Here is a 10367-nt window from a genome sequence, read left to right as displayed (position 1 = left end):
AAAAAGTAAGGGTTGAGAAAATTAAAAATAAAAAATAAAAATCAAAGTAAAATTAAAAGGAGAAAAAAAATAAAAATTGAAAGACATAAATATGGAGTTGTTATTCAATATGAGGATTATTTATGTAATTTACTCAATTGATCAGGGGCAATTTTATCCAAAAAAATATTAGTTAATAGGTAAAGGCTATTTTAAGGAAATTTTTTTATTTGGGGCTAAAATTTGAAAGCCACCCCAATTTGGGTCTATTTTTGAGATTCACCCATTTTATTATTCCTATTGTTAAATGTGTTGAACATTGTTAGAGTTGTGACCTGAATTTTGTTGATTAAGCCCTGAAAGTTTCACGGTGCGACTTATATTTGTGATTTTCAATGGGGTCTGTGGTGGTAGTGTAGGGATGGGAACCTTTATGTTTTTGGACCTAGAACTTATTGGTATGCACGTATTATATAAGTGAATATAGTGGGTTGTTTTGGATATTCAGAAAAATACGTCATTGAGACAATTCGTCTGCACATTGTACTCTCTCTCTCCATTATAGTGAATTTCTTTGCCTCTGTCCGTGATTTTTCCCGCAAGGGTTTCCACGTAAATCTATGTGTTCTTGTTTTTCTTTTACTTGTGGTTTGCTTAATCTGTCTGAATCATAATAGACAGTTTATTCATCAATGGAGAGATTGATAGAAAAAACTATGAGCACAACTTTTCACAAATAGGATTTCAACAGTTACAGCAAAATAACTAAATTTGTGTTCAGCCAACAACTAGGTAGACAGGAACAACATACAAGCAGGGACAGATACCCCTTGAAGCAAACAAGCATTTTACAAAAACCAAAACATAGTAAGGGGAGTACTAGATAGTTTGATACGAGGAGAAAAACATGAACAAAAAACAGTAGAAACATTATTGATCTAATCCCTTTCTTGATCACCATGATATGAAATCCTGTCCATTATATTGGACACCACCTCTTTCGACTCCTTGAGTAACTTCACGCTCTTTTTTAGCCTACTGCGCTTCTCTGCAACAACTAGTGACTCATCAAGCATTCTATTGATTCCACCACTGCGAGGTGCCATCAGCTCCTGAACCATCTCCTCTTCCATTTCCTTGTTAATCATGTGTTTGGATAGTGTGCATTATATGCAAGGCCATCGAATCAACCAGTCTCATCAAAATAATTTTCCAATAAGCGACAATCCACATCTTCATATCAAAAGCCTGCTGCACCAAACCTAGATGTCCCTTCAAATAACCAACATCGACTGCTCCAAGTCCTTTCAGGTTTACTACGAAGCCCTTCCCTGGATTGTTCATGATCTTCATAAACGCTTGTTGTTGACCCATGCGCTTACTGTATGTTGCCAAATAGCCAGGATTACGTATGTAATCAGTTTGCTTTTCCATACCGATTATGTCCTTTACCCAATCAACCGGTCTCATCAAAACAATTTTCCAATAAGCAACGACACTTATCTTTATATCAAAAGCCTGCTGCAACAAACCTAGATGTTTCCTCAAATGACCAACGTCGACATTTCCAAGTAGTTGTTTCCTCAAATGACTAATGTCAACATCTTCAAGTCCATTCAGGTTTACTATAGAGCCCTTCCTTGGATTGTTCATGATCTCCATAAACGCTTGTTTTTGACCCATGAGATTACTGTATGTTGCTGAGTAGACAGGATTACATGTGTAATCGGTCTGCATTTCCATACCGATTATTTCCTTTACCCAATCAATTGATTCATTCTTCTTCTTTGTAATGAGGTTCTGAGTGGCTCGTCTAGTAGTACTGAAGTTATGGGTAGTTTTCACAGTGATGCATCAACACTTTCATAACAATTCTCTCTATGTAGTTCCAAACTCTTCCCACAAAATCTTCCGGAACTGCAACAACTTCCTAGACTCTTTTCGGCAACATATTTAGGAAGAGGTGTTGAGGAAGGAAGTTAGGCAATCCAATCTAGTTGGCTTCCTCTAATGCTCTAATCTCTTCCATCAAGAAATCTTCTTTTCCATCGAAATTCTTGTTGGGTTATTGAGTCTTTTTCCCTTCTTATGTGGATAAATGAAGCCCAATTTGGACCAACCCACTTTTGACCATAGACCCATTACTATGGGGCATATATATTGATATTTTTAGGTCTTATTCACCATCACAAAAGAGAGTTTTCAGCAGCAAAAGAGAGAAAAATAGTGCAGATTTTCGCACCCCAAATTTTAGCCACAGCTGACAACTTCAAATTGCGATTTCCACTTCGTTTCTTGTCCAATTGAGCTGATTTTTGGACAGCTTGTTCCTCTCATCTCAATCTTTGATTAGTAACTGACAGAGGTGGATTTGGTGGCCTGTATCTCCTGTTCTTCATTCCCGAACAGTAGCTACATTTTTGGTACTTTCACTCCTTTATTTCTCTAGTGTTTGGTACTGTGGTTTATGAATTGTTTCTTGTTGTTTAGCACTTTTTTTGTGGCTATTTTGGAGAACAATATTGTAACTATTTGGTGATTATATTGAGGGTTTGGTCCCGTGGTTTTTTACTCTTCACACCGAAGGGTTTTCCACATAAATTTTGTGTCGTGTGTGATTGACTTTATTCTTGCTCTATCGCATTTTTGTGGTAATTCATTTTCTGTCATATTACTTTATTTTGCTTGTTTTCTTGTCTCCTCTTAGTTCAAATTGTAAGGGAAAGTTTAGACTTAGGTATTCTTCCGCTGCTACCCTGTCGGGCTCTTTCATAGTGCCCCTATCTTTTCTAATAAAGTGGTATTAGAGAGTTGGTCATCATTGATTGTTGATTTGAATGATGAAGGCAAATATGAGCAAGATGGTGTGTTTGAATGGTAGTAACTATCATACTTGGAAAGGCAAGATGAAAGATCTTTTATTTTCAAAAAAATGCATCTACCTGTGTTTGTGTCTACTAAACCTTAATCCATGGCAGATGAGGATTGGGAATTTAAGCACTTACAGATTTGTGGTTATATCAAAAAATGGGTTGAAGATCATGTTAAAGATCATATTGTGCATGAGACACATGCCAGAAGTTTGTGGGATAAGCTCGAGACACTTTATGCTTCGAAGACTGGCAATAACAAGTTGTTCCTGCTTAAGCAATTGATGAATATCAGGTATAAAGAGGGTAGTCCTATTTCTGATCATATAAATGATTTTCAGGGTGTCCTTGACCAGCTATCCGAAATGGGTGTAAAGTTCGATGAAGAAATTTAGGGACTTTCACTTCTTAATACTCTGCCAGACTCTTGGGAGACTCTTCGAGTTTCGTTGACTAATTCTGCTCCCGGTGGTGTTGTAACTATGGAATATATGAAGAGTAATGTCTTAAATGAAGAGATGAGAAGAAAATCTGAGGCCTCATCTTCTTCATCTTCACACTCTGATGTTTTGGTTACTGAAGAGAGGGGAAGAAATAAGTCTAGAGGTCCGAATGATAGAGATAAAACTAGAAGCAAGTCGAGGTCCAAATTGAAGAATGTTACATGTGACTATTGCAACAAAAAAGGCATATCATGAAATATTTTTACAAGCATAAGAGAGATATGAGACGGCAAAAGAATGAAGGCGATAATGAAAATCATGTTGCAGTTGTTTCTAATGATGATCTTCTTGTTGCTTGTGGTGAGAATGCCATCAATCTTGTTCGTAATGAGTCTAGATGCTTTGTGGATTCTGGTGCTATTTCTCATGTTATGCCAAAGAAGGAATTGTGGTGAGAATGCCATCAATCTTGTTCGTAATGAGTCTAGATGCTTTGTGGATTCTGGTGCTATTTCTCATGTTATGCCAAAGAAGGAATTATTTTCTTCTTATACTCCAGGCAATTTTGAAATGTTGAAAATGGGAAATAATGATGAAGTTAAAGTACTTGGGATTGACACTGTTTGTTTGGAAAGTAACAATGGTTCCAAACTAGTTCTCAATAATGTCAAGCATGCTCCAAATGTTTGCTTGAATTTGATTTCTGTAGGGAACCTTGATGATAAGGGTTATGTTAACACCCTTGGTGCTGGCCAGTGGAAGCTTACTAGAGGTTCGATGATTGTGGCTCGAGATGACAAGTTGTCTAACTTGTACGTATTTTAGGGCTCTACTTTTAGAGGCTTAATAAACTTGGTAGAAAATGATACTTTATCAGAGTTGTGGCATAGAAGGTTGGGTCATATGAGTGAGAAGGGGATTGATAGTTTGGCTAAGAAAAATTTGCTTTCTGGAGTGAAACAAGCAAAGTTGAAGAAGTGTGTTCATTGCTTAGCTGGTACACTGAAAAAAGTTTCTTTTCAGAGTCATTCGCCTTCAAGAAAGCTTGATTTGCTGGAGTTGGTGCATTCTTAAGGTCTCATGGTGGTGCACTTTACTTTGTGACTTTTATTGATGATCATTCTCGCAAATTCTGAGAATTTTTTTAAAGTCCAAGGAGCAAGTACTTGATGTGTTCAGAGATTTTCAGGCCTTGGTTGAGAGACAGACAGGGAAGAAATTAAAATGCATCCGTTTAGATAATAATGGTGAGTATATTGGCCTTTTGATAGATATTACAGAGAGCAGGGTATTAGACATTAGAAAACTCCTCCAAAAACTCCTCAGTTGAATGGTTTAGCAGAGAGGATGAACATAACTCTAGTTGAGAGGGTTAGATGCATGCTTTCAGATGCTAAGCTGCCAGATTCCTTTTGGGCAGAAGCACTTAATACTACATATTATGTTATCAATTTATCTCCTACTGGTTCTTTGGATGGTGATGTCCCTAACAGAGTTTGGTCTGGTAAGAATATTTCTTATGATCATCTTAGAGTCTTTGGGTGTAAAGCTTTTGTGTATGTTCCTAAGAATGAAAGGTCAAAGTTGGATGTTAAAACTAGGCAGTGTATCTTCATTGGTTATGGTCAAGATGAATTTGGATATTGTTTCTATGATCTAGTTGTGAAGAAACTTGTTAGAAGTCGTGATGTTGTGTTCTTTGAAGACCAAACAATTAAAGATTTTGACAAAGCTGATAAGGTTGATTCTCAGAGTAGTGAGAGTCTAGTTGATGTTGATCCAGTTCCTTTGACTACCACTCCCGAAGAAAATCTTCATGATGATGAAAATCAAGTTGATAATAAAGATGATGATCATGTTCAGAATGACCAGCATGATGTTGATGCTCCAGTGTAAGTTGATATGGTTGATCAACAATCAGTTGTTGATGTTCAAGAGAGTTCTCTCAGACGATATACTAGAGGGAGAATACCTTCATATCATTATTTTTCCAATGAGTATGTACTCTTGACTGACAGGGAAGAACCTGAGAGTATTGATGAGGCCATGAAAAGTGAAGAAAAAGAAAAGTGGTTTGATGCTATGGGAGATGAAATTAAATCTTTGCATGATAATCATACCTTTGATTTGGTTAAGCTGCCTAAACACAAAAAAGCTTTGAAAAATAAGTGGGTTTTTCGGGTGAAGCATGAAGATGGTAACCCAGTTCCACGGTGCAAGGCTAGATTGGTTGTTAAGGGATTTAACCAGAAAAAAAGAGTTGATTTTGATGAGATATTCTCTCCATTTGTGAAGATGCCATTCGTTCGTGTGGTTCTAGGCTTAGCTTCAAGTCTAGATTTAGAGGTTCAGCAAATGGATGTTAAAATTGCTTTTCTCCATGGTGACTTAGATGAAGAAATTTATATGGAGCAACCCGAAGGTTTTGAAGTCAAGGGAAAAGAGAATTATGTTTTCAAATTGAAGAAGAGCTTGTATGGTTTGAAATAAACTCCTAAGCAGTGGTACAAGAAGTTTGATTCCTTTATGAGTCAGCAGGGCTTCAAGAAGACTACTTTAGACCATTGTGTTTTTGTGCAAAAATTCTCTGATGGTGACTTTATTATTGTGTTGCTTTATGTTGATGACATATTTGTTGTTGGTCATAATGCTCGCAGGATTCAAAAGTTGAAGCAGGAGTTGAGTAAGTCTTTTTCTATGAAAGACTTAGGACCAACAAAGCAGATTCTTGGCATGCAGATTGTCCGTGACAGAAAGGCTAGAAATTATGGTTATCACAAGAGAAGTACATTCAAAAAGTATTTCGAAGGTTTAACATGGATAAGGCTAAGGTTGTCAATACACCTATAGCTATGCACTTCAAGTTGAGCACGAAGAAGTGTTCTTCCAGTGATGATGAGAAGGAAGATATGAAGAAAGTTCCTTATGCTTCAACTATTGGTAGTTTGATGTATGCAATAGTTTGCACAAGACCAGATATTACTTATGTTGTTAGTGTTGTTGGTCGTTTTCTTTCTAATCCAGAAAGAGAACATTGGAATGTTGTGAAGTGGATTATGAGATATCTTTGTGGCACTTCTATTTTGAGTTTGTGTTTTGGTTCAAGGAAGCCTATTCTTTATGGTTATACTGATTCAGATATGACCGGTGATGTTGATACTTGCAAGTTTATTTCAGGGTATTTGGTTACTTTTGCAAGGGGAGCTGTGTCTTGGCAATTTAGGTTGCAAAAATGTGTTGCTCTATCTACTATAGAAGCTGAGTTTATTGTTGCCATTGAAGCTTGTAAAGAATTACTTTGGATGAAGAGATTCTTGGGGGAACTTGGTTGTGCTCAAGAGAGGTATGTGCTTCATTGCCACAGTCAAAGTGTCATACATCTTGTCAAGAATTCTACATTTCATGGTCGGTCTAAACACATTGATGTGAGATACCATTGGAGTCGGGATGTGTTGGATTCTAAGTTGCTTGAACCTAAAGAAGATTTATATGGATGATAATGGTTCCGACATGATGACTAAATCTTTGCCAAGAGGGAAGTTTGAAGATTGTTGGATGATCGTCGGGATGGTGGTCTCCTCCACATAGTTAGGAGGGGGAGAAATGTTGGGTTATTGAGATTTTTCCCTTCCTATGTGGATAAATGAAGCCCAATTTGGACCTACCTACTTTTTTCCATAGGCCCATTACTATGTGACATATATATTGATATTTTTAGGTCTTATTCACCATCACAAAAGAGAGTTTTCAGCAGCCAAAGAGAGAAAAATAGTGTAGATTTTTGCACCCCAAATTTCAGCCACGGCTGGCAACTTCAAATTGCAATTTCCACTCTGTTTCTTGTTCGATTGAGCTAATTTTTGGTTGAGCTGATTTTTGGATAGCTTCTTCCTGTCATCTCAATCTTTGATTAGAAACTGACGGAGGTGGATTTGGTGACCTGTAGCTCCTGTTCTTCATTCCCGAACAGTAGCTGCATTTTTTGTGCTTTCACTCTTTTATTTCTCTAGTGTTTAGTGTTGTGGTTTATGTATTTTTTCTTGTTGTTTGGCACTTGTTTTGTGGACATTTTGGAGTGGAGGTTTGGTCCCGTGGTTTTTTACTCTTCACACCGAAGGATTTTCCACGTAAATTTGGTGTATTATGTGATTGCCTTTATTCTTGCCCTATCGCATTGGTGTGGTAATTCATTTGCTGCCATATTACTTTATTTTGCTTGATTTGCTTGTCTCCTCTTAGTTCAAATTGGAAGGGAAAGTTTAGACTTGAGTATTCTTCCGCTGCTACCCTGTCGGGCTCTTTCATAGGACCCCTGTCTTTCCCAACAATTCTTCGCATGTAGCTCGTCAGAAAATTGATGTAGCATTTCAACCAGTCTAGTTGTGCAGTGCGTTTCTCTTTCTTCAGGGTATTAGTCAAACTCCCCTCATAGAAGAATTTTCTTTAACGAGTCCTTGAAGGAACTAAGAATATGCATGAAAGTTATTAAAGCTTCAGCCATAGAACTTAAATGCTGAGGCAGCCTGTTGAGTTCAGCCAAATTCGTAGCAAGTTTGTCATTGATTTTCCTCTCAATTTCAGGCAAAGATTTCAAAATTATTTTTTCTTGAATGGACACCAACTTTTGTGCTAAAACAGGAATGCCAACCATGGACTTATCAATCTTGGACAAAAGTAGATGCGCTGAAAAGAGTCTTGCCTCATTTTTCCTAGCTTCTTCATAAGACTCCTTCCCAATTCTATTCCTCACACAAACATAACCAATTCCTATGTTCACTTCATCCGCAATAACCTTCTCAAGCAATCCTTTAGGAGCTTTATCCTCTATCGTCACAACAGCTAGAGCCCTCTCACCTGTTTTGTCCACTTTTTGAGACATCCTGATAGACTCACAAGTTAGGAAATCAACAGTAGCTGATTAAACATTCAAGATTATGCTTTCTTGAGGAGATATATACGTCTTGATAATATCAGAAATTTGCTCAAAAATATCATCAGCTTGTCCCTGAACAGGAACTCTAGTAATGCTAGGAAGGTCCACCATGGTCAAATCAGGGACACCATTCTTTTTCACAAAAAGTGTTAAGAGTTTATTCGATATCCCCTTACCATGTCCAGCAATCTCATCAGTAGCAAGAATGATCGCGTCTGCAACGCTAACTTCATCAACATCGACTGACTTCCCATTGTACTCCAAGCAAAGATGTGGTGCAGTACTGAATTGTGGATCATTCTGTAGCCTCATTATAAGAGGAACTCTAGTGCAAATGCCTTGTCCCTTAGGGATTCAAGAACACTGGATTTTCCAGATGATTGATCACCAACTACTACAATCGTTGGCAGTTGAATTCCTTCTTGCATTATGTTAAGGTGACCGAGCCCATCAACACAATCAAGAAGTGGCCTGATTCTATCATTGATAGATGCAACAATGGGAGGACTACTTGGTGCTAAATCAATTACAAGTGACTGTGGAAAGGAGGAATTATCCATTTTTTGAACATTGGAATGACTTGATGCTTTTACCAAGTTTGCTTGATATAATTAAGATGGATTCTTTCAAACTTATAAAAATGTGTTTGGCTACTTAATTCTTGTTTTTGTACATGCATAAATACTAGTGTGAAGCACTTAATCTTGAAGGAAAAACAAAAAGTCAAGAAAAGAAAAAAACAAGGTGCATTAATCTGATTTTCTGTTAGTGGATATGACTGATTGATAATGGAAGATGGTTCATTTCACGAGGTAATTAGTGCTAACTCAACAGAATCTAAGGGGTTGTTTACACGGTTCCCTGCTAAATTAGGATGACATAACTATTAAGAAAACAATGATTGATAATGTAACTTTATTATTTTGCCCCTCTTAATTATATCTTGTTGTTAGTTCCAATATTGATGGATGACTAATACCAAAACACCATTTATATTCTTAATGGTGTGCTCTCAATGGTACTTCTCTTTGCAACATTTTTCAAAACTGTTAATAACAAGGAGTAATCAATTACACTAAGGGTATAATGGAAAAAAAATTGTTTTGTCTTGATAAATAAAAAAAATAAGTAAAATGGGACATCAAATTAAAAAATTTGGAACGAATAAAATGGGACGGAATGAGTATCAAATATAGTTTTGGATATCCTGTCTAATCTCATTTAATTTTTAAAACTTGTGAACTTCTAATTTTTATAGAGAAAGTTTGGAGACATTATGGAGGTGGAAGAAAAATAATTCATTCTTTTCTTCTCTATCTTTATTAATTTTTCTTTAAGAATTCAAGACTTAAAATTCTACTCAATTTGTAAGTTCAGAATTATGATTTTGTCTATAATTTCTAATTGTAAATTGCAAGTTATGAGTAGCTAATTGAATAATTAAGATTGTGGGAACCATGATAAATTAATAAAGTAGGTTAAAGTGCATACTAATTCTTGAACGGTCCTTGTGCGTGCATTATTATTCTCTTCGAATTGATTGCTTTCTAACGGATGCATATGTTGGAACTCACCTTATCAGCTTATCTCTACTCTAGATGAAAAACGAGCACTAAATGAGAAAAGGAAATTATTAACGAGACTTGGAGCTATCAATCTGCAAATACATTTTTTTTCCTTTAATTTGGTCCCCCAGCCCCCTAGCCCCGTCGTTCCAGCCTCCACCCCCGCAAACTCTCGATGAAAAGCATAATTCTGCAGCTAAAGTTTGTATTCGTTTTTAATTAAATACTTTTTTTCCACTACCCGGCTTGATTTTCTAGCTAAATACGTTTGGCTTCAAAAAAAAATAATAATAAAAATTAATTAAAAAAAAGAATTTTGTGTTAGTTGATTATTTCCTAATTTTTTATGTCAGTACGGCTCTTTCCTTCATATCAATACTTTGGGAATTGCTTATAAGTTAAATATCCATATTTGAACATGTATTAATTGTTATTTTTTTTCCCTTTACATGTGGATACATTTGGGTCCTAAATGGACTCTCCCCATTCTTTGTATTATTGATATGGGCCACTGAGGCCTATCCTTCTTGAGTCGATTTTGAAAACCATAAGAAGACAATCATATAGCATATGGATA

At 36.4% G+C, this 10367-nt stretch overlaps 1 pseudogene; it reads right to left on the bottom strand.

Moving 5' to 3' along the window:
* Positions 1–782: 782 nt before the first annotated feature.
* LOC107844629 lies at positions 783–8785 on the bottom strand (annotated as a pseudogene).
* Positions 8786–10367: the final 1582 nt, after the last annotated feature.

Source organism: Capsicum annuum, chromosome 10 (assembly GCF_002878395.1).
Source record: "Capsicum annuum cultivar UCD-10X-F1 chromosome 10, UCD10Xv1.1, whole genome shotgun sequence".
In the NCBI taxonomy this organism is placed as follows: Eukaryota; Viridiplantae; Streptophyta; class Magnoliopsida; order Solanales; family Solanaceae; genus Capsicum; species Capsicum annuum.
This window is presented reverse-complemented; position numbering and strand designations above follow the sequence as displayed.